This window comes from Gossypium hirsutum, chromosome A11, assembly GCF_007990345.1.
Source record: "Gossypium hirsutum isolate 1008001.06 chromosome A11, Gossypium_hirsutum_v2.1, whole genome shotgun sequence".
NCBI lineage: Eukaryota > Viridiplantae > Streptophyta > Magnoliopsida > Malvales > Malvaceae > Gossypium > Gossypium hirsutum.
The window spans coordinates 23,117,883-23,140,084 of NC_053434.1; the positions used below are offsets into that span (position 1 = coordinate 23,117,883).

Below are 22,202 nucleotides of genomic sequence, written 5' to 3' on the forward strand. Positions count from 1 at the left end.
ATTCGGTTAATTTTATACTTATTTTAACCAAAAATTAAGAAAACATATAATTTCGGTTAATTCGGTTAACCGACCGAATTAACCGAAAAAACTTCGGTTCGGTTAATTTTTTTGAAAAAATTTCGATTCAGTTAACGGTTAAAAATTTTGAAGGGTCGGTTCATTTGGTTAATGTTATTTCGGGACCGATTAACCGACTGAACACCCCTAATTGTCTCCACGACTTCGTCGTCTACAAATTCTATTTTGGTGAATTTGATGGGATCTGTCGAAACTGAAAACTTGTAGAAAAGTTTCAAGAACCTTCTCCCACAATTTCTAACAAATTTTGTGTTAATCTTTCCCTTCATATAATCCAACGAGACATTTCTATTAAATCTCATTGCTATTTGTTGTCGTGTTTCAAATATACATCCAACAGTTGGTGTCAAGATGATTGCGGTCGAAATAAACGCATATGAAAAATTGATTATCCATCTTCAATACTCAATCTGTTATAAAATTAACAAAAAAATCTCAAAACAATTTCAAACAACATAAAAATGCTTACATAAAAAATTTAATGAATGATAATAATCTATTTCTAACAATATCAAATATATTAAAAAAACTTTACAAGGTAACATTCTCAATAATCTAAACACAAAACTTACTAACAAATCACAATAAACAAAATAACTTTAAAACAAAACATAAAAATAACACTAAACAAACTATATAATACTAACAAATTTTTTTTCTTATCATAATCTATTATATTTGAAAATAACAATAAAAAAATTACATTTTCTTTTATTTCTTCTCTTCTCCCTCTCTTGTTCAGCTAATTTTTTTTTCAAATTGATACGAGAAGGATGAGGGACTGGGGGGAATATACTGGGTGTGCCGTTGTCAGATAGGCACAACTGGTGCCGCCTATCTGATACCCTCCACTGGTGCCGCCTACTTGACACCCTCCACTACATAAAATAATTTTTTTTTTACTGTATTCCGTCAGAAAATGAAGGTGGTGCCGCCTATGCACCACCCTCTACCAATTTAAATGTACCATTTTAGTACTTAATCTTTCGAACAACTTATTTTGATATATATTTTTTATATTATTAAGGTAAAAAACCTAGTTTCTCGAAATAAATATAAGAAATAATGATGAAGAGAAAAGAGAAGGGAAAAAATGGATGGTCTTGTTTATTTCCGTCAAGTCTTTGATAAAAGGAGGGTTGGGGGCTTCTTATCCCTTTCCAAGCTCCATTATTGCCGTCCAAAATAAGTTTTTTCCCTTAAAATCTCGTTGGGCCAACAAGCAATTGTGTTTGTTAGAGTAGAAAATTGAGTATTCAAAAGTTCACATAAAACACTTTCCAACAAAAGTAAGTTCCGTTGGAGTGGACAAACACTTTCCTACAATAGATAAATAAGACAATCGCAAACACGTTGCAATTAATACTAAGGACCAAAATATAAATAAACCTAAATAATATATAATAAAAGTTTACCTAATAACTTACAGACTACAATAGAAAAGTTGGGGTGAGAGCTTGGGAGTGGTTTGTTACTTAAACAAAACCCATCTGAATTGGGATTTTAATATCTTAAGTAAAGATGATTTGGACCTTTCGATTTCCTTAATTATGTTTTAAAAAATATCAATATCGATATTGAATTTACATATTTTTATCTTAAAAACATTAATATTGGTGTTTGATCCTCAAATATATATCAACAAAACTGTTGGTATAGCAACAAAAAAACTTATGATGCTTTTGGTTGATACTAAATTAAGGGTTTGAACCTCGACATCTACTTTTTTTTTATTCAAAAAATAATATTACCTTAAACACATTTGCCATCTGGTGTCGTGGTGTAGTTGGTTATCACGTCAGTCTAACACACAGAAGGTCTCCGGTTCAAGTCCGGGCGACGCCAATTTTTTCAAATTTTTTTCCAAAACGTAAAATATAAAAATTAAAGCCGCCGTTGCCGGGGATCGAACCCGGGTCACCCGCGTGACAGGCGGGAATACTTACCACTATACTACAACGACCTATTTGCTAATTGGTAACAACTTTTTTGTTTTAAAGGAATCTAAATATGCAGAAGTTAAAGGAACAAAAATAAGTTCTTTCCCTCTTTTGAGAGGTCAAAAAATAAAACCGCCGTTGCCGGGGATCGAACCCGGGTCACCCGCGTGACAGGCGGGAAAACTAACCACTATACTACAACGACCTATTTGGTAATCCGTAACAACTTTTTTTTTTAAAGAAATATAAATATGCATAAGTTTATTACATTTCAAGGAACAAAAATAAGTTGTCTATCTTTTCCCTCTTTTGAAAGGTTAAAAAATTAAGATCGCCGTTGCCGGGGATCGAACCCGGGTCACCCGCGTGACAGGCGGGAATACTTACCACTATACTACAACGACCTGGTTGCTAATTCAAAACAACTTTTCTTTTTTAAAGAAATATAAATATGCATAAGTTTTTTTCCCCTCTTTTGTAAGGTTAAAAAATTAAAATCGCCGTCTCCCGGGATCGAACCCGGGTCACCCGCGTGACAGGCGGGAGTACTTACCACTATACTACGACCTTGTGGTAACGACTTTCCTTTTTGTATGGAATCTAGTATGCGTAGTTGATTACATTTCAAGGAACAAAAATAAGTTGTCTGGTTTCATGGAAATTGACGTCTGTTCTCAAATGTTATTAAGCTTTAACTAATGTGCAGATATTGGTGATGTATATTTGGTAGGTAATAGCGCAATTTCTTACTGTGATCTTTATAACTTAATTACATTCATTTGCTTAACTAAACCTTTTACATCAATTGTTTGTTTAGTTTTGTTTTTTCTTATTATGTATAGGAAATTCATTTCAGGAACAAGAAAAAAGTACAATGGTGGGACTCAGACCCTTTGAAGAGCCTTCATGCTTCCCTTTGTTTACTCTGCATCTGATACAATTTTATCAGAAACAAGAAATGCAACACTTGAAATTGAAAAAAAAAGAAATAGTAAATAAAAGAAACAATGATTTTCTTAGAAAGACCGACAAAAATTTCTTAAAACTGACTACAGCTACAACTCCCTCTTTCTCTACCTTGTATACTTTATTTCTCCATCATGCCATCCCCATCCAGCTATCCGCTATTGATGAGTGCTAGAACTTTTCTCTTCAAATGCATGCAATTCTCCGTGGAATGGCCCTGAGTCTCATCATGGTAATCATCATATGCATTATCATCATACCAGCTCAGCTACGGAGGGTGAAGGGGCTTTACTAGAACTTTTTCAAGGAGTTGCTTCTCATGACGCTAGGGTAGTAATTTAGAGTAAAAGACACCGAGTGGCTTAAATTGTGCTCTTCTTCGAGTATTCTTTGATTGTCTTTGACTTGCAGTAGACTGATCGACAGGTAGAGGTGCATGTACCAAAAAAGGTGGGGTAGGGATAAGGCTTTGATGATGAGCTACTGAGTGATGATATTGTGCAACTATTAGGCATGAATATGCCCCACGAAAAGAATTGTTCCTGGGAGGGTAAAATGAGGGGCCATGAGAAGACAATCCAGTACTTCCTAATTCCTATCATTGCTTGGAAATCTTCTTCTCTTTCTTTGGATCCCTCAACCGTATGTTTTATCTTCTTCGTGTTTCTCAACCTTTGATAGTATTTTCAATCATCTCCCCCCTGATATTACTATGTCTTTAAAGTTTCTTGTGGCACTATCATCAATTTTATCGTAGTATGAGGGTTGCAATATGTACTCACAAATGACATAGTAGTCTCTCTATGTGTCAATAGTGGTTGCATTTGTGCCGTTGTCTTTCCATCTTTGAGAATATTGTCTTAAGCTTTTATAAATTTCTTTCCCATGCTCTGCAAGACTAAATGATTCGGAAACATGTAAGACACATGTTTATATTGATCCAAAAATGCCTTAGCCAAGTCCATCCATAATCTTATCATGTTCCAACTTAACTAACTATACCAACTTGCAGCAAGTAGACGTGCATGTACCACAAAAGGTGGGGCATGAATAAGGCCTTGATGATAAGCTGTTAAGTGATGATATTGTAGGACTATCAGACATGAGTTGTCCCGTGGAAAGCATTGTTCTTGGGAGGGTAAAACGAGGGGTCATGAGAACATAATTCGCTACTTATCATTGCTTGGAAATCTTCTCTTGCTTCGGATCCTTTGAGTCCCTTAATGATGGATGCTTTATATTCTTTTGACTTTCCCACTCTTTTATAGTATTTTTCAACCATTTTCCTTGAGAGTACTATATCTTTAAAGTTGCTCGTGGCTCTACCAACAATTTTATCGTAGTACGGGGTTGCAAAGTACTCACAAACGACATTGTAGTCTCTCTCTTAGTTGGTGGTGATTGCACTTGTGCTGATGTGTCTCTCCATCTTTGAGAATATTGTCTGAAGCTTTCATGAGCTTCTTCTGCCATGCTTTACAGGAATAAATAACTTCGAACTATATAGGACATATGTTTATATTAATCAAGAAAAGCTTTAGCCAAATCCTATCTTGACCTTATTTTATTCCAACTTAACTAATTATACCACCTTACAGCATATCCTGTGAGACTATCTTAAAAATAATGTATCAAGAGTATGTCATCATTCACGTGCCTAGTCTTATTTTTATAGAACATTTTAATTTGGGCCGAAGGGCAATTGGTCCTGTGTCATACTCTCAAAATTATGAGTTTGGAATTTCTGCAAAACAATCAAATCAAATACAAAGCTTAGTGGAATTCTCTTGCATCTATTCCACTAAGCTCTTCCATGCTTTTAATCGACCGCAAATAACTGATACTTGTCTTGGGCTTCTAGTGATTCAAGTAGTGCAACATTACTGCTTCTCAACTCTTTCTATTTGGTGGGCTCAACCATGTTCGACATAATTGGGTCGATTAAGGTAAACCTTATAATCCTTGGATCCTGATGTGTTGCTTTTGTTGGATTAATATAGATAAATGGTACGCTGTTAGTTGGTGGAACTACTTGGGGGTGCATTTCATAAGAACATTGGCCATCAGGGAATTCGACTAGGTGACTCTACCTTTTATCTCCATCTATAACAATGTTTCTAAGATACCCGTTTTCCTTAACCGTAACAGACATCAGATCCATCAGTTTAGCAATCTGTTCCCTAATTTCCTCTTAATTCACGCAACCTTTTCTTGGTTTTCTTCTTGGGTATCTCTGGTTTGTTCCATTTTAGGCAATGGGTTTCCTTCCATGATTCTGGTTTTACACAAACACTAACGGTGGCATTCAATGATTCTTACAATTCTAATTTGAAAGAGAAACCCACTTAAAAAGCTCAGCCAATCACTACTTCTTAAATGCATATTATGAATGTATGCGTGCATGGAATAAATGTGGTTAACATGATGGATGTTATGGAGACAAGTTGAAGCACAAATATTTACAATAAAAACGTGTGGAAAAATCTAAAATACTTTAACAAATTTATTTACAAATTAAACTGATTCTATCGTAGAAATGAATGGGATACAAAAGCTATAAAATAACAAGCCCATTGTAAGAACCTTTCATTTTGTGCACTTATTTTGGTGACAAAGGTTCGACATGGCTCTACTCGGATGGGTTCTTCCGGTTAATTATAGGTTGTTTGCATTTTATAAAAGTACTCGACTTATCTTTGTTGTCACTAATAAGGATTTCCGATCTTCATAGGTTTACGATTTCAATTTGAGGAAATACATTTCCTTTTGTCTACACAAAGGGTTACTCATAAAGACATAAAGTGTATGTATTTCAAAAGTATTTCGATAGTTTACTCATAAAAGCGTAGTATTTTTTTACTCCCACTGAATTAAACGAAAATCTTAATATAAAATTTATGTTATATAAGATGTAAGTGAATAGTGTATAAAAACGACCTCGCAAACCTTTTACTAATATTAAAACCCGAAAATAAATAACACAACAAAAATTTTGAAACACTTAAACTCTAGAAATATGTAGTATGTAGTAGATAAAGAAAACATGTACAAAAATATAGATGAATGCATTGAGAGAGAACTTTTAAAATATTTGTTTACAAAATTAAAGGGATTATATAATTAAACACTGATTCAACTAATCAAATATTTGAACAACTCATAATTAAGTTTAGGCTTCTGAATAATATTCCTAATGGAGTCCCCAAGCTATTACAACTAATTTTAAATGAAATCAGTTGAACAAATTTGAGAAAACACGATAAACTATAACTTTTAAAATACAAGTTTTTATTAAAAAAATAAGAGTCATTTCATCACTAATCCTTTTAGTCACGTGCGATTGACTACCTATAAAAGTTGTGATAATATCTGCATGCAGCTCATCATAATTTATATTATCTATTATATATATTTAAGAGTTTCATTGAGCTGATGTCACTCATCAATTAAGATTTAATTCAGTTGTAAAATTATCAAAAAATTACTATTTTATAAAGAATAGATATTATTTTGAAAATACTTTTTATCTTATTTCTTTTTTTTTATATAAACTGGTTGAGGGGGGTCGACTCCTTCAAGAAAAGTCTTCGAAGTGTCGTCTGTTGAGCAATTGAGTAGACCCTAAACCATCGAATGTATTATCCCAAGCCTAGGATGGTCCAAGTTTTGTCTTTTGACTCTGCAGAGAGCCCCGAGGTTTCATAGAGTGGAAGCACCTAGATTGGTGGAGAGAAAACATACTTGAATGGCGTGTAGATAATTAATCAAGGCAGATACGTGCACAGGGGATCAAACTACCAACCAAGGCATGAGTAGCCTTAGTAAGAAGACATGGTACCACTCGACCATGAACCTTCGAGGCTCTTTGTAGAGTCAAAAGACAAAACTTTGATCAATACCTTCAATTGTTGAAGGCCTAGTCAAATACCCAGTAGATAACTCATTGAAGACTTCTCCAGAAAGAATTAACCCCCCTCAATAAAATACTTAAGACATTATAATTTCATTATCTTTACTTTACCATTTCAATAAAAATTCTATATGATTTTTTTAATAAATTTATTACATATTTTTTCTCTCGGTGTGCTATAATCCAACTAATATTATAACAATTTACATATATATATATGAATATGTACCATGATGGACACAATTTAAAGTTCAAATGAGCTAAAAAGAGTTTACCTATTAAGTGAAAATATTTCAAATATGGGGATAAACAAATTAAATTTCGAATTAATCAAATTGAGTTATTCAAATTATTCAAGTCAACTCGAATAAGTAATTCGAGTTTCGAATTTGAATCAAGTTAAATTTTACTATTCGAATAATTCGAATAATTTGCATGATAAATTGGTGTAAATATACTTTTGGTTTCTGTCAAGTTTGAAAATGAGCAAATTGACCTCTCTCAACAAAAATTACAAAAAAATTCAAAATAATTTTCAAAAATTCAAAATAGTTTTTAAAATTCAAAATATTTATAAAAAAATCAAAATTTATATTTTTAAAAAATTATAAAAATTTCAAAAAAAATCTAAAAAAATATATAAAGAAAGTTAAAATTAAAAATTTTCTAGAATAATAATTTTAGGGACTTAAGTTAATTAATGATTCAAGTTTATCATACTAAATTATTTATTATTTATTATTTTACTTTGAAAAAATTTTCAAATATATATTGTCGAAACCCTTTTTTTTTGTGAAAAGGAAAGGGTCAACTTGATTTTGAAAATGAAAACAAACATGGGAGTCACCACCAATCCTTTTTTATGATGTGTGATCGGGTCACCTCATAAAAGTAGTCGTTTTTTAATAAATTGTTTGATTTATTTAAACAATGACTTTGGTCCACGAAATTCAGAAAGACGGGTTCGGGAGTCGGTTACGCACGAGGAAGGATTAGCATCCTCGTAACGCCTAAAATTGGTACTTAGTTGATTAATTAGTGCCTTAGTGTCCAAAAGGGCGTATTTCACATTAATCGAGGAAAAGGATTATATCTCATAAGTTAGGACACAATGTCTTAAATTCCCAATATGCAAATAAACGCTGAAAATTTTATTTATTTTGAAAGATATTCAATTATCTTGGTTTTAGAAAGAAATCATATTCCGTAAGTTAGAATATGATCTTTTCATAAATCCCGAGATCATTTAAAAATTTATGCTTTAAAAACATTCGTTTATTCAGATTTATCAAGAAAATCGAAACCCCGTAAGTTAGGGAACGACTTTTCAAATCTCGAATTACGAAAAATTGTTTATTTAAAAAATGAAATTTTATGTATCAAGTAAAATGTAACACGATTTCGTAGTAAAATGAAAAATGAATTATGGTGTCGATATGCATAATCGAATAAAAATGAGTGCGATAATGTAAATAACAATAATAATAGCAAAAATGTAAAATAAACAAATAAGATAAAACAAGCCAAAAAAATGATAAATGAATAAATAAATATTAAGTAAAGAAATTTAAGAATGATGATAATAATAATATAATAATAATGATAATAAAATAACTAGTAATAATAGTAATAGAAAATAATAATAATAATAATAATAATAATAATAATAGTAGTAGTGGTGGTAAAAATAATAATAATGATAGTAATAATAATAGAAATAATAATATGTTAAATAATAATAGTAATAATAATTACTAAAAATGATAATAGTAATAAAATAAAATGATAATAATAATGTTAATAGTAATAAAAATAAAAATAAAAATAGTAATAATAATAATATTGATAATAAATAGTAATAGTAAAATAGTAAAATAATAATAATAATAATAATAATGATGATGATGATGATGATGATGATGATGAATATAAATAATAGTAAAAAAAGATAATAATAAAATTAACTAATTTAATAATGAAGTAGCTAAAAAACTAAAAGAGGGATTAAATTGAATTTAAAACAGAAAGTTTGGGGCCAATCTAAAAATAAATAAAAAGAAAAGGATCAATTTGAAAGCGCGAATGACAAAGAAGGACCAAAAGGGAAATAATCCCTACCCTCCAAAACGCGTGTTTCAAGGGGGACTAAATTGGAAACCGAAATAAATTACATGGTAAAATTAAAAATAAAAGAATACTTAATTATAAAACGATAAAAACACACGGATCTTGAAATGGGCCGGGTCAGATCATGGGTAGGCCCAAAATGACACCGTTTCAGGTGCTTAACCCTTAAAACGGTCCAAGGACCAAATTGGGACGAAGGTGAAACTTTGGGGCAAAATTAAAAAAATAAAAAAAATGAAGTAGGACCAAATTGGAATGCACCACAAACGTCGAAGGACCAAATACGAAAATAACCCATTTGTTGAAAACACGCAGATCCTGCTGGCAGGTCGGGTCGATGGGCGGTTCCTAGGCAAAACGACGTCGTTTTGCGGCTTAACGACGTCGTTTTAAACGCCTATATAAGTTAGATTTTTTTTTAAAAAAAAATCATTTTTCATTTGTTTTAAAGAAAAAACATCTATCCCCCTCCCTTTTTCTCTCTACAAGGCTTGAGGGTCCATCTGGGTATTCGATGGGCCACCACCGCTTGCCTCGGTCGGTGTCGCCGTAGACGACAACTGAAACTCGAAAAGTCACCGATTTTCAACAAAATTTTAGGGTAAACTCTTTTCTTTTAGATTTATATATATATGTGTGTGTATAAAAAAGGATTCGAAATAAAATAATAATAATAATAAGATCACCTCCTAAAGTTACTGCCTTGATTTTGTGTTTTGGTTCCTCTCATTTTTTTATGTTAAAACTCCGCTGCTTTTGGTATTTGAATCTCTTTTTTTTTTAATATTCGAAAATCTAATGTTTGTTATTGATAATCTCTCTGAAAAAAATTACATTCGGTTTAATATGGCTTTTATAGCCATATTTTCTTTACAACTTGCTCTTTAATTAATTGCTCCGTTCTTATTGCAGATAAACGAGCGATGGATGTGACAAGGGGAGTACTGCAGGCGGAAGCTAGTTAGAAGACCTTAGGTGCGGCGCACCTAGGGTTTGTTTATTTTTTGTTCTTTTTTTTTCCTGATTGGGGTTTTGGGCTAGGGTTTTGGTTTTGGGTTTGGGCTTAGTTGTGTTTAAGTTATTTGGATCAGGTTTAGTTGGGTCTGCTTATGGGCTCGGGCAAAAATTGGGTTGTACAACTGCCCCTTTTTACTCGTTGTCGTGTAATAAGAACAGAGCAAAGACTTTTAAGAAAGGCCAATTTTGCCTGGTCTCACCGAGTCTTGACATTCTTTTGGTGCTTCTCTTCTTCAAGTAGCCTCTTCCCATCTGCTGTGTCTTACTACTTCAATCCGCTCCACTGCAACTTTAGAGAAATAAGACTTGTAGTTCCAATCTACTCCACTACAACTTCAAGGATATGAGATTTGTAACTTTTAGCTTCAATCTGCTCCACTACAACTTCAGAGATGAGATTTGTAACTTGTAGCTTTAATCTACTCCACTGCAACTTCAGGGAGATAAGATCCGCTATCTTCAGTCTGCTCCTACTGCAATTTCAGGGAGATAAGACTCGCAACTTCAACCTGCTCTACTGCAACTTCAGGGAGATAAGGTTTGTTATGATTTGCTCTACTGTAACTTCAGAGAGATAAGATCTGTAATCTTCAGTCTGCTCTACTGCAACTTTAGGGAGATAAGACTTGTAACTTCAACCTGCTCTACTACAATTTTAGAGAGATAAGGTTTGTTATAATCTGCTCCTACTGCAACTTCAGGGATATAAGACTCGCAACTTCAACCTACTCTACTACAACTTCAAGGAGATAAGGTTTGTTATGATTTACTCTACTGTAACTTCAGAGAGATAAGATCTGTAATCTTTAGTCTGCTCTATTGCAACTTCAGGGAGATAAGACTTATAACTTCAACCTGCTCTACTGCAATTTCAGAGAGATAAGGTTTGTTATGATCTGCTCTGTTGTAACTTCAGAGAGATAAGATTTGTAACTTATAGCTTCAATCTGTTCCACTGCAACTTCAGGGAGATAAGACTTGTGTCTTCAACCTGCTCCACTGCAACTTCAAGGAAAGAAGGTTTGCTATCTTCGATCTACTCCGCTGCAACTTCAGGGCTATAAGATCTACTATCTTCAGTCTGCTCCACTGCAACATTAGAGAGATAAGGTTTGCGGCTTTAATCTGCTCCACTGCAACTTCGGGGAGATAAGATTCGCAATGATAACTTTAACCCATTCCCCTGCAATTTCAGGGGTATAGGATTTGTGGATTTCACCAATTTTGCTAAATCGTCCCCTTAAGGACATGACCTGTAGAATCGATTTAATGGGCCTATACTTATGCCAAATGATTAGGATGCCATGATCAGAATAAATCAATGCTCCTAACTAGATGTATATGAATGATATCTGCATGAATGCAGAATGTCATGATAATGATCATTTCTTAATGTTTGGGTTGTCATTACTTATTGTTCATCAATGTTGCATCACTGACGTAATGTGCTGTCTTCTTGTTCAGTTAGTATCTCTAACAGAAGATTTGAAGAGATAGTCATAATTTGGACTATCTTTTCTCCAATGTTTCTAATTTTTGAATTTGGGTTAGTTCTGACCAGTGGTCTTGTTTCAAGTTCTTGTACCATTTAGAAACTTTTTAGAGTAATATGCAGAACTACTTTTATATGAATATTATAAGTCCAATGATCATTGTTTCAATGAAAAATACTTGAAAAGACTATCACAATGTAGAAAAGATTATCACAGTGAACAATATAGAATTTTATTGAGAGCAAGGCTTGAAGTGGACAAATTAATCAAGATAGCAAATTTTGCTAGAGTACAAAATGAATAAGATAAAAACAGGTGCCCCAGATATCGCAGTACGAGCTTCTCTGTTCAAACTTCTAGAAGACCATTTCGAGCTAGATATGTGTTTAGGAGATCTAAAGTATTTGTTAATGCCCCAAGCTATAACGCTCCTCCTTCTTACTAATTCTGAGAGAACAATACTACCACATGCCCCATTTTCAAAAATTTGAGCCGCCCGTTTTCGGGTTTTCAACTCAAAACCCTTTTGGTCTCAAAACGCCCTTTGCGGGTTTTCGCCTTGGCCTCTCTATTTTCTTCTTTTCTTTTCTTTTCTCTTTTTTTTTAGAAGTTCTCAAAGCGCCCTTTTACGAGTTTTCACCTTGGCCTCTCCCTTTCCTTGGTGAAGTACCTCCTGACGGAATCTGAATTCACAAGATTAGGCAAGTTTTTACCATCTATCTCAGCTAGAATTAACGCTCCTCCGAAAAAGGCTTTCTTTACCACATAAGGTCCTTTCCAGTTTGGCATCCATTTCCATCTAAAATCTTTTTGTATTGGAAGGATCTTTTTCAAAACCAGATCTCCCTCGTGGAATTCTTTAGGGCGAACATTTTTGTCAAAAGCTCGCATAATTTTTTTTGGGTACATCTGACCATAACGGATAGCCCTTAGCCTCTTTTCTTCAATCAAATTCAACTGATCGTATCGAGACTGGATCCATTCTGCTTCATCCAACTTCACTTCTGACAAAACCATGAGGGAAGGAATCTCGACCTCGATGGGTAAAACTGCCTCCATTCTAAACAGTGAGAAAGGCGTTACCCTGGTAGAGGTCCTGACAGACATTCGATAAGCATAGAGGGTGAGTGGTAGCTTTTCATGCCAATCTCTATAAGTTTTAGTCATCTTCCCCATAATTTTCTTGATATTCTTATTTGCTGCTTCCACCGCACCATTCATTTTTGGACGATACGGCAACAAGTTGTGGTGTTTGATCTTGAACAGATTACAGACCTCTGCTATTATGCTATTATTCAAATTCAGAGTATTGTCTGATATGATCCTTTCTAGCATTCCATATCGACATATGATCTCTTTCTTTAAGAACTTACAGACAGCCGATTTTGTGACACTGGCATATGAAGCGGCTTCCACCCATTTAGTAAAGTAATCGATGACCACGAAGATGAATCGATTCCCATTGAAAACTTTTTGTGATATCGGCCCAATCACATCTATGCCCCACATTGAGAAAGGCCATTGAGAAGTAATAACATGAAGAGGTGAAGGAGGCACATAAATCTTGTCTCCATATATTTGGCACTTATGACACCTTTTGGAGTAGTTAATACAATCCCCTTCCATGGTGGACCAATAATAACCAAATATCATACTTTTCCTGGCCATTGTAAAGCTATTAGCGTGTGTCCCACAAGCACCCTCATGGACTTCCTCCAAGATTTTCTTAGCCTCTACAATGTCCACACATCTTAATAGTACTTGATCCTTTCTTCTTTTGTATAGGATCTCCACATCCAAGACATAGTCAATGGCCAGACTTATAAACGCCCTTTTATCATTCTCGGTTGCCTAGTCCAAGTACTTACGGTTCCTCACATATCGCAATATATCGTGGTACCAAGGGTGATCATCTTTTTTCTCTTCTTCGTCAATGTTGCGGGAATGAGTCAGAGCCTCATAAATACTGATTCGAATAGGCTTCATGTCCTATTGTTTATTTACTTTGATAATAAAAGCTAAGGTAACCAAGGCATCAGGCATTTGGTTTTCATCTCGCGGGAGGTAACTGAAAGTGATGTCATCAAACTCCTCCAGTAACTCTAGAACTATTTTTCAATAATTGATCAATTTGGGGTCTCTTGTCTCCCATTCACCTTTGAGCTAATAGATTACTAGTGCAGAATCCTCATATACCTCTAGCACTTTGATCTTTCGTCTTATGGCTGCACGGATACCCATGATACATGCTTCGTACTCTGCCATATTATTTGTGAAATCAAAATTCAGTTTGCTGGTGAAGGGATAATGATCTCCGTTTGGGGACACCAAGACTACCCTGATTTTATTACCTACTGCGTTTGAGGTTCCATCGAAATTTAACTTCCAAGTATGGTTTTTATGAGAGTCATTTTTAGTGATTGCAACATACATTAAGTCTTTATTCCGAAAATCAAAGTTTAAGGGTTCGTAATCTTCCAAAGTTCTACTGGCCAGAAAATCTGCTATCGCTCTTCCTTTTACAGCTTTCTGGTTCACGTAAACTATGTCAAATTCAGAAAGTAGGATTTGTCATCGAGCCATTCTTCCATTCAAAGCTGTTGACTCCATCATATACTTTAGAGGATCCAGTTTCGAGATGAGCCAAGTGGTGTGATACATCATATACTGTCTTAGCCTTCGGGTTGTCCAAACCAAGACACAACACAACCTCTCGATTGGTGAGTACCTTGTCTCATATTCAGTAAACTTTTTACTAAGATAGTAAATAGCTCTTTCTTTCCTTCCCGACTCATTATGCTGGCCGAGTACGCATCCCATGGAATTCTCAAATACCGTCAGATACAGTATCAATGGCTTATCTACGTTGGGCGGCATCAGCACCGAGGCATTGGACAAGTACTGTTTGACATTGTCGAAAGTCTTTTGGCATTCTTCGTTCCATACACCTAGGTTGTCTTTCTTAAGAAGACGAAAAATGAGGTCACATTTTTCAGTTAGTTGTGAAATGAACTGAGTGATGTAATTTAGTCTTCCTAGGAATTCTTGAACTTCTTTTTGAGTATGCGGTGGAGGAAAATCTTGTATGGATTTGACTTTATTTGAGTCGATCTCAATCCCTTTTTCACTAACCATAAATCTCAGTAGCTTCTCGGACCTAGCTCCAAAGGTACATTTTGCTGGATTTAGTTTTAGCTGAGACTTTTTCAATCTTAAGAATAATTTCCTCAGGACTTGTACATGCTCCTTATCTGTTCAGGATTTTACGATCGTATCATCGTGATAAACTTCGATTTCTTTGTGCATCATGTCATGAAAGAGGTTTACCATGGCCCTTTGGTATGTCGCTCCTACATTTTTCAGTCCAAATGGCATCACCTTGTAGCAAAATGTTCCTCACACGGTTACAAATGTGGTCTTCTCCATGTCTTCAGGATGCATCTTTATCTAATTGTATCCGGAGAAACCATCCATAAAGGAGAATAGTAAGTAACCAGCTGTGTTGTCCACCAAGGTATCAATGTGAGGTATTGGGAAGTTATATTTTGCGCTAGATTTATTCAAATCTCTATAGTCTACACACATTCGTACCTTTCTATCCTTTTTAGGGACGGGGACGATGTTGGCTACCCATTTTGAGTATTTTACCACCTTTAGAAATCCAGCTTGAACTGCTTTTTAACCTCTTCTTTTATTTTTAACAAGACGTCGGGCCTCATCTTTTGGAGTTTTTGCTGAACTGGCTTACATTCTTCCTTTATAGGGAGTCAATGCACTACGATATCAGTGTTCAACCTGGGCATGTCTTGGTATGACCATGCGAAGACATCCTTGAATTCTTGAAGTAATTTAATAAGGTCTCACTTCGTTTCTGCAGTGATATCAACTCCAATTTTCACTTCTTTCTCTTCTTCTAAACTCACGATTTCTACTGACTCATTGTGAGGTAAGATTTGTTTCTCATCTTATTCTACCATCCTCAACAAATCTAGAGATAGGTCACAATCTAGTTCATTTTTAAAACCCTGAGAATCATCTATACACATATCTCGCTCGAAAGGGGACTCTAAGTCATTAGCATCATTGCTCATATTGTTGATATCTAGGGACATGTTATGGAGGTGAAGGAAAAATCCAAAGAACGAAAGATTCTATGAATAATTATTTACATGGTATGATTATGAATGAAGAATAAAAGAATATTTGAAGAAAAGTCCAAAGAACAAAATAATCTAAGAATAATTATTTGCATGATATGATTATGAATGAAAAATAAAAGAATAAAAGAATATTTGAAGGGAAGTCCAAAAAAACAAAAAAATCTAAGAATAATTATTTGCGTAGTGTAATTACGAATGAAAAGAATGAAAGAATCTGTTAAAAAATGCTAGCAAAGATGCATTTTATTAAAATAACGATTTTGAACAAAGGCCTATTTCACAAAAAGGATTCTTATTACTATTAGGCCCAGAGCAATAAGTGTGTTTTGAATATTACTCTGTGTTAGTTTTAAAGACTACTAGAATCTCTTCCGCAGTCCAATTGTTCAGAACACTTCCTGGCTTATAAGGGCGAATGCTCGACAAATTCTCTCATTCAGTCCCTTCTTCATATGTGGCGTTGATGTCCAAATTTTTCGACGTTCCTTCTATGGCTTTCTTTCTTAGCGTCCCCCGCTCAGGGTGAATAATTTCTCTAGACACAAAAGTTTTCGATATTTGAGGAAAGATTATCGGTTCCCATTTGATCTCCTCCCCATTCAACCGTGTTTTCCTTCTTTCTTGCTTCTTTTCTAGCTCATTTTTTCTTTGTCTCGTGTCCGGCTTGAATCTTAAGCCGAAGAGGTCTTAGTTGTCCTTCATCATCAGCACCTCAACATTTCCTTAGAGATATCTCCCCAATCCTCTTCCTGGTAAAACCCCCTTTCCGACAGTTAACTGCAAGCCCATTCTTGTAGTCCTGGATATCTTTGGCATTGGGATCCTATTCCTTTTGGTAACGAATGTCGCATTCACAAATTCCAAAGACCGAAAGGAACATTAGGTTGCTTCATCGTTTGCCTCTAGATACGGAGTGCCACTAGTCATTGCTGCGATAATGTCATCTTCAGCATTTATCGTCACTAGTCGCTCTTCTTTTACCAATTTCAACTTTTGATGCAGCAATTAAGGTACTACCCCTGCTGAATGTATCCAAGGCCTCCCCAATAGGCAGTTATATGAAGGCTTGATATCCATTACCAGGAAGTCTACCTCGTATGTGTTTGGACTGATCAGAAGAGGTATTTCAATTCTACCCATTAACATTTTTTCAATGCCATCGAATACATTCACTATATTTTGGCAAGCTTTTATGTGAGAGCTATCTACAGGTAATCTGTTCAGTGTGGATAACGGTAGGACGTTTAAGCTGATCCGTTGTCAACCAATACCTCCGGTAGCGTATACCCCTTATAGCGGGTGGTGATGTATAGAGCTTTAGTCGATCCCCTACCACCTGGTGGTATCTCATCATCATTGAAAAAGATAAATTTTTTAGCACTTATGTTGCTAACCAAGCGGTCTAGCTCGTTGACAGAGATATCGTTAGCGGCATACGTTTCGTTTAAAACTTTCATCAGCGTACTACGATGGACCTTCAAACTTAGGACTAAGGCTAGCATTGATATACAAGCTGATTGTTTACGTAGCTGCTCCACACCACTATACTTGCTGTGTTTTAAAACTTTTAGAAATTCTTTAGCCTCTTCTTCACTGACTGGTTCGTTAACAGGAGGTTCGGTGCTGGTCGTTCTTTTTTTTCTTCTGTTCGACCGCTATAACTTTTCTTTTTGCGGGTTTCGCTCTTGCGTTTGCTGAATTGTAGCACCTCCGCTGCGCGTATAGGAACCCACATCTTGGTCCTTCTTTGAAGCGCCAACCGGGTTCTCTTTTCTTGGGATCGTCATATTACAGTTGTAATTCCATGGAACCTTCTTGCTATCTTTATAGAAAAAGAATGCAAGTTTTTGGATTATGACTTTTGGTGGCATTCATGTTCCCGCTTCATTTTTTTGGGGTCTTGAAATGATGACTACTGGGTAATTGACTTTTTGGACCTGCGCCACTGATCCTTCTTCTAACGCGCATATATTTCCCTCTTTAGGGCTTTTGACCTCTTCATAAAACTCCACTTCTTTATTATTCATCATGTCTTGTACTAAAGCCCTAAACTCTCTGTACTCTTGAATTTCATGCCCCACTTCATTATGAAACTCACAGTAAATTCACTTTTCTTTAGGTCTTTTCTCCGAATCCAATATGATTAATCATCTTTTCATCACCTCCCTCCAAACCCATTTCAAAGGGGTTTTAACTTCAGCAACCTCATATTTGACCTACTTGCTCCTACTTTCGTTTATCCTGTTTACCCCTTGGTCGGCATGATTGGGTGTGGGTTTCTTACTACATTGGGTGTGGATGGGTCATCAAACTTTACAATTCTCGTTTTAATAAATTTTCAATTAACTTTTTGAACGTTGTGCAATTTCAATTGAATGCTCAGTGATTCCAGCGTGGTATTCACACTGAGCATTTGCGTTATACAATTTGGGATATGGGGGTTGCATCAGCTTTAAGTAGAAAGGAGACACTACGTGTGCATCAAATAGGTTCTGATACAACTTCCTATACGTCATGGGTATAAGCCTGAACTGTAATCTTTCTGTGTTCGTCCTCGTATTGGATTCTTGTCTTGGGGTGCTCTAATAGTTGGCGGTTACTGTCTTTGGTTAGCTCACTGTAAATGACTTGGAATGACCTTTGTTGTACGTGTTCATGTTGTTCACCTCGTTCTCCATTTTCCTTGGGGTTGACTTCTTGGTACTTTCCCCTACATCTATTTTGTCACTCTTTATCGCATTCTCGATCATTTCATCGGTCATCACTATAACTGAGAAGTTTTAAGTGGTACTCCTCAAAATATGAGTGATGAATGAAGTCTTTAAAGTATTGATGAACAACATGGTGGTCTCTTTTTCTAGGAGAGGTGGCTGGACTTCTATAGCAACCTCCCTCCACCTTTGGGCGTATTGTCGAAATCTCTCATTCGGTTTATTTTCCATATTCTGCAAGGTGATCCTATCCGGGGTCATATCCGTCACGTGACTATACTGTTTCATGAAAGCTTGAGCTAGGTCATTCCATGAGTTGATCTTGGTATGGCTCAATTGGTTGTACCATTTAGATGCTGCCCCAACTAGACTATCCTGGAAGCAGTGTATCAATAGCTGATCATTATTGACGTACCCAGTCATTCATCTACAAAACATGCTAATATGACCCTTAGGTTAGGTAGTCCCGTTATAGTTCTCAAACTCAAGAGTTTTGAACTTAGAGGGAAGCACTAGGTTCAGAACCAAGCTCAAATCTTTAGCACTGATCCCACAGTAATAGTCAGCACTCTCCATTGCTTTAAACTTCTCCTCTAACCACTTGCATCGGTCTTCCAATTGCTTTGAGAGTTCTACTCTCACTCTTTTGGCTTCCACCATGTCATCTAGATCGGGGACTATAGGATTAGTTGGGTTATCCTCTGGATTAGGCCTGATCGTGCTTGATAGTTGATTGGCATGGAGGCACCGACCTAAAATTGTTGGGGGCTGATTGTAACGGATGGCCTTCGTGTATACATCTTGGCTTGTGTCTAAGTGTTTTTCCGGGTAAAACTAGGAGGATAAGGAGGATTTTCATTATCATCTCCAGTATTGACCATAGGGCCCTTTTTCTTTTTCCTATCCACCAGTCAGCAGTTGTGTTAGCTGATTCAGCATGTTCCTTTGTGATTCCAAAATTTGGTCCCTCATATCCTGCTGGATTTTAGCCAATTGCTCTTGCATTTGTGCTTGCAACTGTTCTTGCATCTCTTTTTGCATTTGTTCTGACATTTCTTATTTTTTTTCCATCATTTTAGTCTTTCTTCGTGTATTGTAAGTTGATTTCTAGAATACTGAAATGATTTTTTAATTAGGGTCTTTTTATGAAAATTAATGCATATGATGCGATGAAATGCAAATGCATGAATACAGAAAAAATGCGTCAACTCTGATTCAATTCCATTTAGAACAACTTTACTAGAAAACAAAAATATTTACATAGAAATGGATTACAGATACGGCCTAGCCCTAATGCTCAAAGTTTTAATTTTCCTAAGAAACCAAGCCAATTTTCGATCCCGGTCTGATTCTAACTCATATTTCACACTTAATACATCTGCTTGCACAACTAAAGTCTGTAGATGGTCGGCCACCTCTCGAATCTGGGCTACAGCCTCACTCATAATGTAGTCTCTATCCCTAATTTGACCTTAAGATCGATGGAGTTGCTTATTACTCCGCTTATTACTTGCTTCAAGAAGCTCAACCCAGAGCTCACTGTTTTGTAACGCAATCTCTAGTTCGTCGACCTTTTTTTTTAGCCATTCAATCTTATCCAAGCTCGCCTTCAGTTCCATTGCATAGTTACGGCTACAATGTTGATGAAGCGATTTTTCTAATTTTTCTATTCTAGCTTTTAACCCGATCTTCTCATTTTGAGCTTCTGACAGACTCTTTTCTAAGACTTCTTTTCGACCTTGAGCGTCTTGATATTTTTTCTCCCATCGACTGGTTTTGGCTTTCTCTTCTTGGATCTCGTGTCGTCATTGTTTAGATATTTTTCTCAACCTAGCGGTTCTCATTGATAGGCACAATTATAAGTAATCCACTTTTAGACCATCTAAATCTTCCTCGGCCTTATTCTTTCCTTTTCCCCATTTCTCGGTCTCCAATTTCTGAACATCAACATCAAGTTTCAAATGCATCTTTTCTTCTTGCAGTTGCTCTATCTTCTTTTCAAGTTCTGCATTCCTTCTCTCAAAGTCTCGCTTTATGATTTCTAACTCGGATGGGACCACTTGTAGATATTCTTCCATCGACCGCGTGCCCTCTTGATTTGGCTTAGGAATATTATCGTTGATTCTCTTACTCCGCCACCCATTATACTCAGGGGTGGTTATTGGGCCTACTGCCAATCTCTTCACTCGGCGAATTTGATTCCAAGCGTTGGACATCTCTCGCACATTCTTCTTAAAATTATCCCTCTTATACGGAAACTCATACTGAGCTGGCCCATAGGTCACTGGTATGAACTGTCTGGATCGATACTACCTCAACACGAGTAAATGGGCATATCCCACGGCTTCTCAAACCCCAAGTAGGAGGACCCAGTCGAAATCTCCACATCGGTACAAAATCTTATCGGGAACAAACCAAAGGGCTCTCCACTCGACATTTTCTTCTTAGAGATTTTGGAGGATCGCCATCCATCTTTCCTCTAATATGTTATCCCGTCTTGGTGTAGCCACTATTTCCTTTAATGGTGAGTAATTATCAGAGAATACCTGATATGACACTTTGTCTACCTTCTAGAAATAGCTATGGAACCAAGCTAGTAGTAGTTGCGCGCATCTTATGAATCGACCCTCACCAGTTCTGCGACACGCATTCAAGGATCTGAATGTTTCGACTAAAATCGCTGAAACCGGCGTAACTCTCTTATCCTGTTAGTTAAATAGATCATAAACTGCCTCGTCAACATGCCTCAGTGCCTTAGAGAAGACCACTAACCCATAGATACTTAAAACAAAAACATCCACTCTCTTATTTATGTCGAGGTGTGCCAAAATCAGATCTCGTAAAAATTTTTAGGGAATACATTTGCTTTCTCCTTTCTGTTTGATCCTAGTCGTAACCCATTGCTCACTCATTCTGGTGATATTCATCAATTTCTTCACAAAGGTCGGTACATTAGCGGCTCTAGAATATGCATTGTCAATCGAAACCCTTGGATAATAAAGTAGTGCGGTATATTCTTCCATTGTGGTCACTAAATCTATATTCTCGAAGGTGAAACAACTGTCGGCCGGATTCCAGAACTGGGCCAAGACCCGAAACAGATGCTTGTCTATCTTGATGTCAAGTAAGTAGGGTAAATCACTGTAATTTTCGTAAAATAGTTGTCTGACTTCATCACCCCATTGGGCCCATATTTCCTTCAATTCCCAAAGATTATTCTGTGTCACGCTGATACGAGTGAAGTCTCATAACTCTAACATATACTTAGCTGCCAAGCTATCTCCTTTCTCCAATTGCGTTTTCTCCGACCATATACGGACGGCCGCATTATCTTCCACTTTATCAAGAAATTCGTTTTCCATGACAAGCTCTCTATTTAGTAATCGAACTTGAACCGACACCTTTTTATGATGAAAATGTCATGCAATCACAAGCAAAGCAAAAAACATAAGTCAGTACAATTCATATGAGATTAAAGTAAGCAAGAAATAACAAGTAGAACACCTATTCAGGCGATCGCTAATGGTTTGGTGTAGCTCTACCTAAGGTGGGCTCCTATGGGTCACTATATGTGGTTCGGTTCTAAAGACAGGGTACTTGAACTAGCAGATTCCTTGATCCTCACCCACTATAGGCCCATATAGATCGAGTTCGGTTCAAGGGAATACATTTCTCTATGGTATCCCGGAAGCGATCCACTATCCTATACGGAGGTGAAAACCTCATGAAAGACTAGTTTCTCACTCCCACTTAAAGGGTAAGACCGAGCGGTCATGCAATTCAATATGCAAAAATAT

The 22,202-nt window shown here is 36.0% G+C and overlaps 3 non-coding genes across 3 annotated transcripts; 1 reads left to right on the forward strand and 2 right to left on the reverse strand.

Moving 5' to 3' along the window:
- Positions 1-1,852: 1,852 nt before the first annotated feature.
- Positions 1,853-1,926, forward strand: TRNAV-AAC (transfer RNA valine (anticodon AAC)). Its single transcript has one exon. It is a non-coding gene; the product is annotated as a tRNA-Val (tRNA).
- A 46-nt stretch (positions 1,927-1,972) lies between these two features.
- On the reverse strand, positions 1,973-2,044 carry TRNAD-GUC (transfer RNA aspartic acid (anticodon GUC)). Its single transcript has one exon. It is a non-coding gene; the product is annotated as a tRNA-Asp (tRNA).
- Positions 2,045-2,353: 309 nt separating this feature from the next.
- Positions 2,354-2,425, reverse strand: TRNAD-GUC (transfer RNA aspartic acid (anticodon GUC)). The gene has a single exon. It is a non-coding gene; the product is annotated as a tRNA-Asp (tRNA).
- Between the last annotated feature and the right edge of the window lie 19,777 nt (positions 2,426-22,202).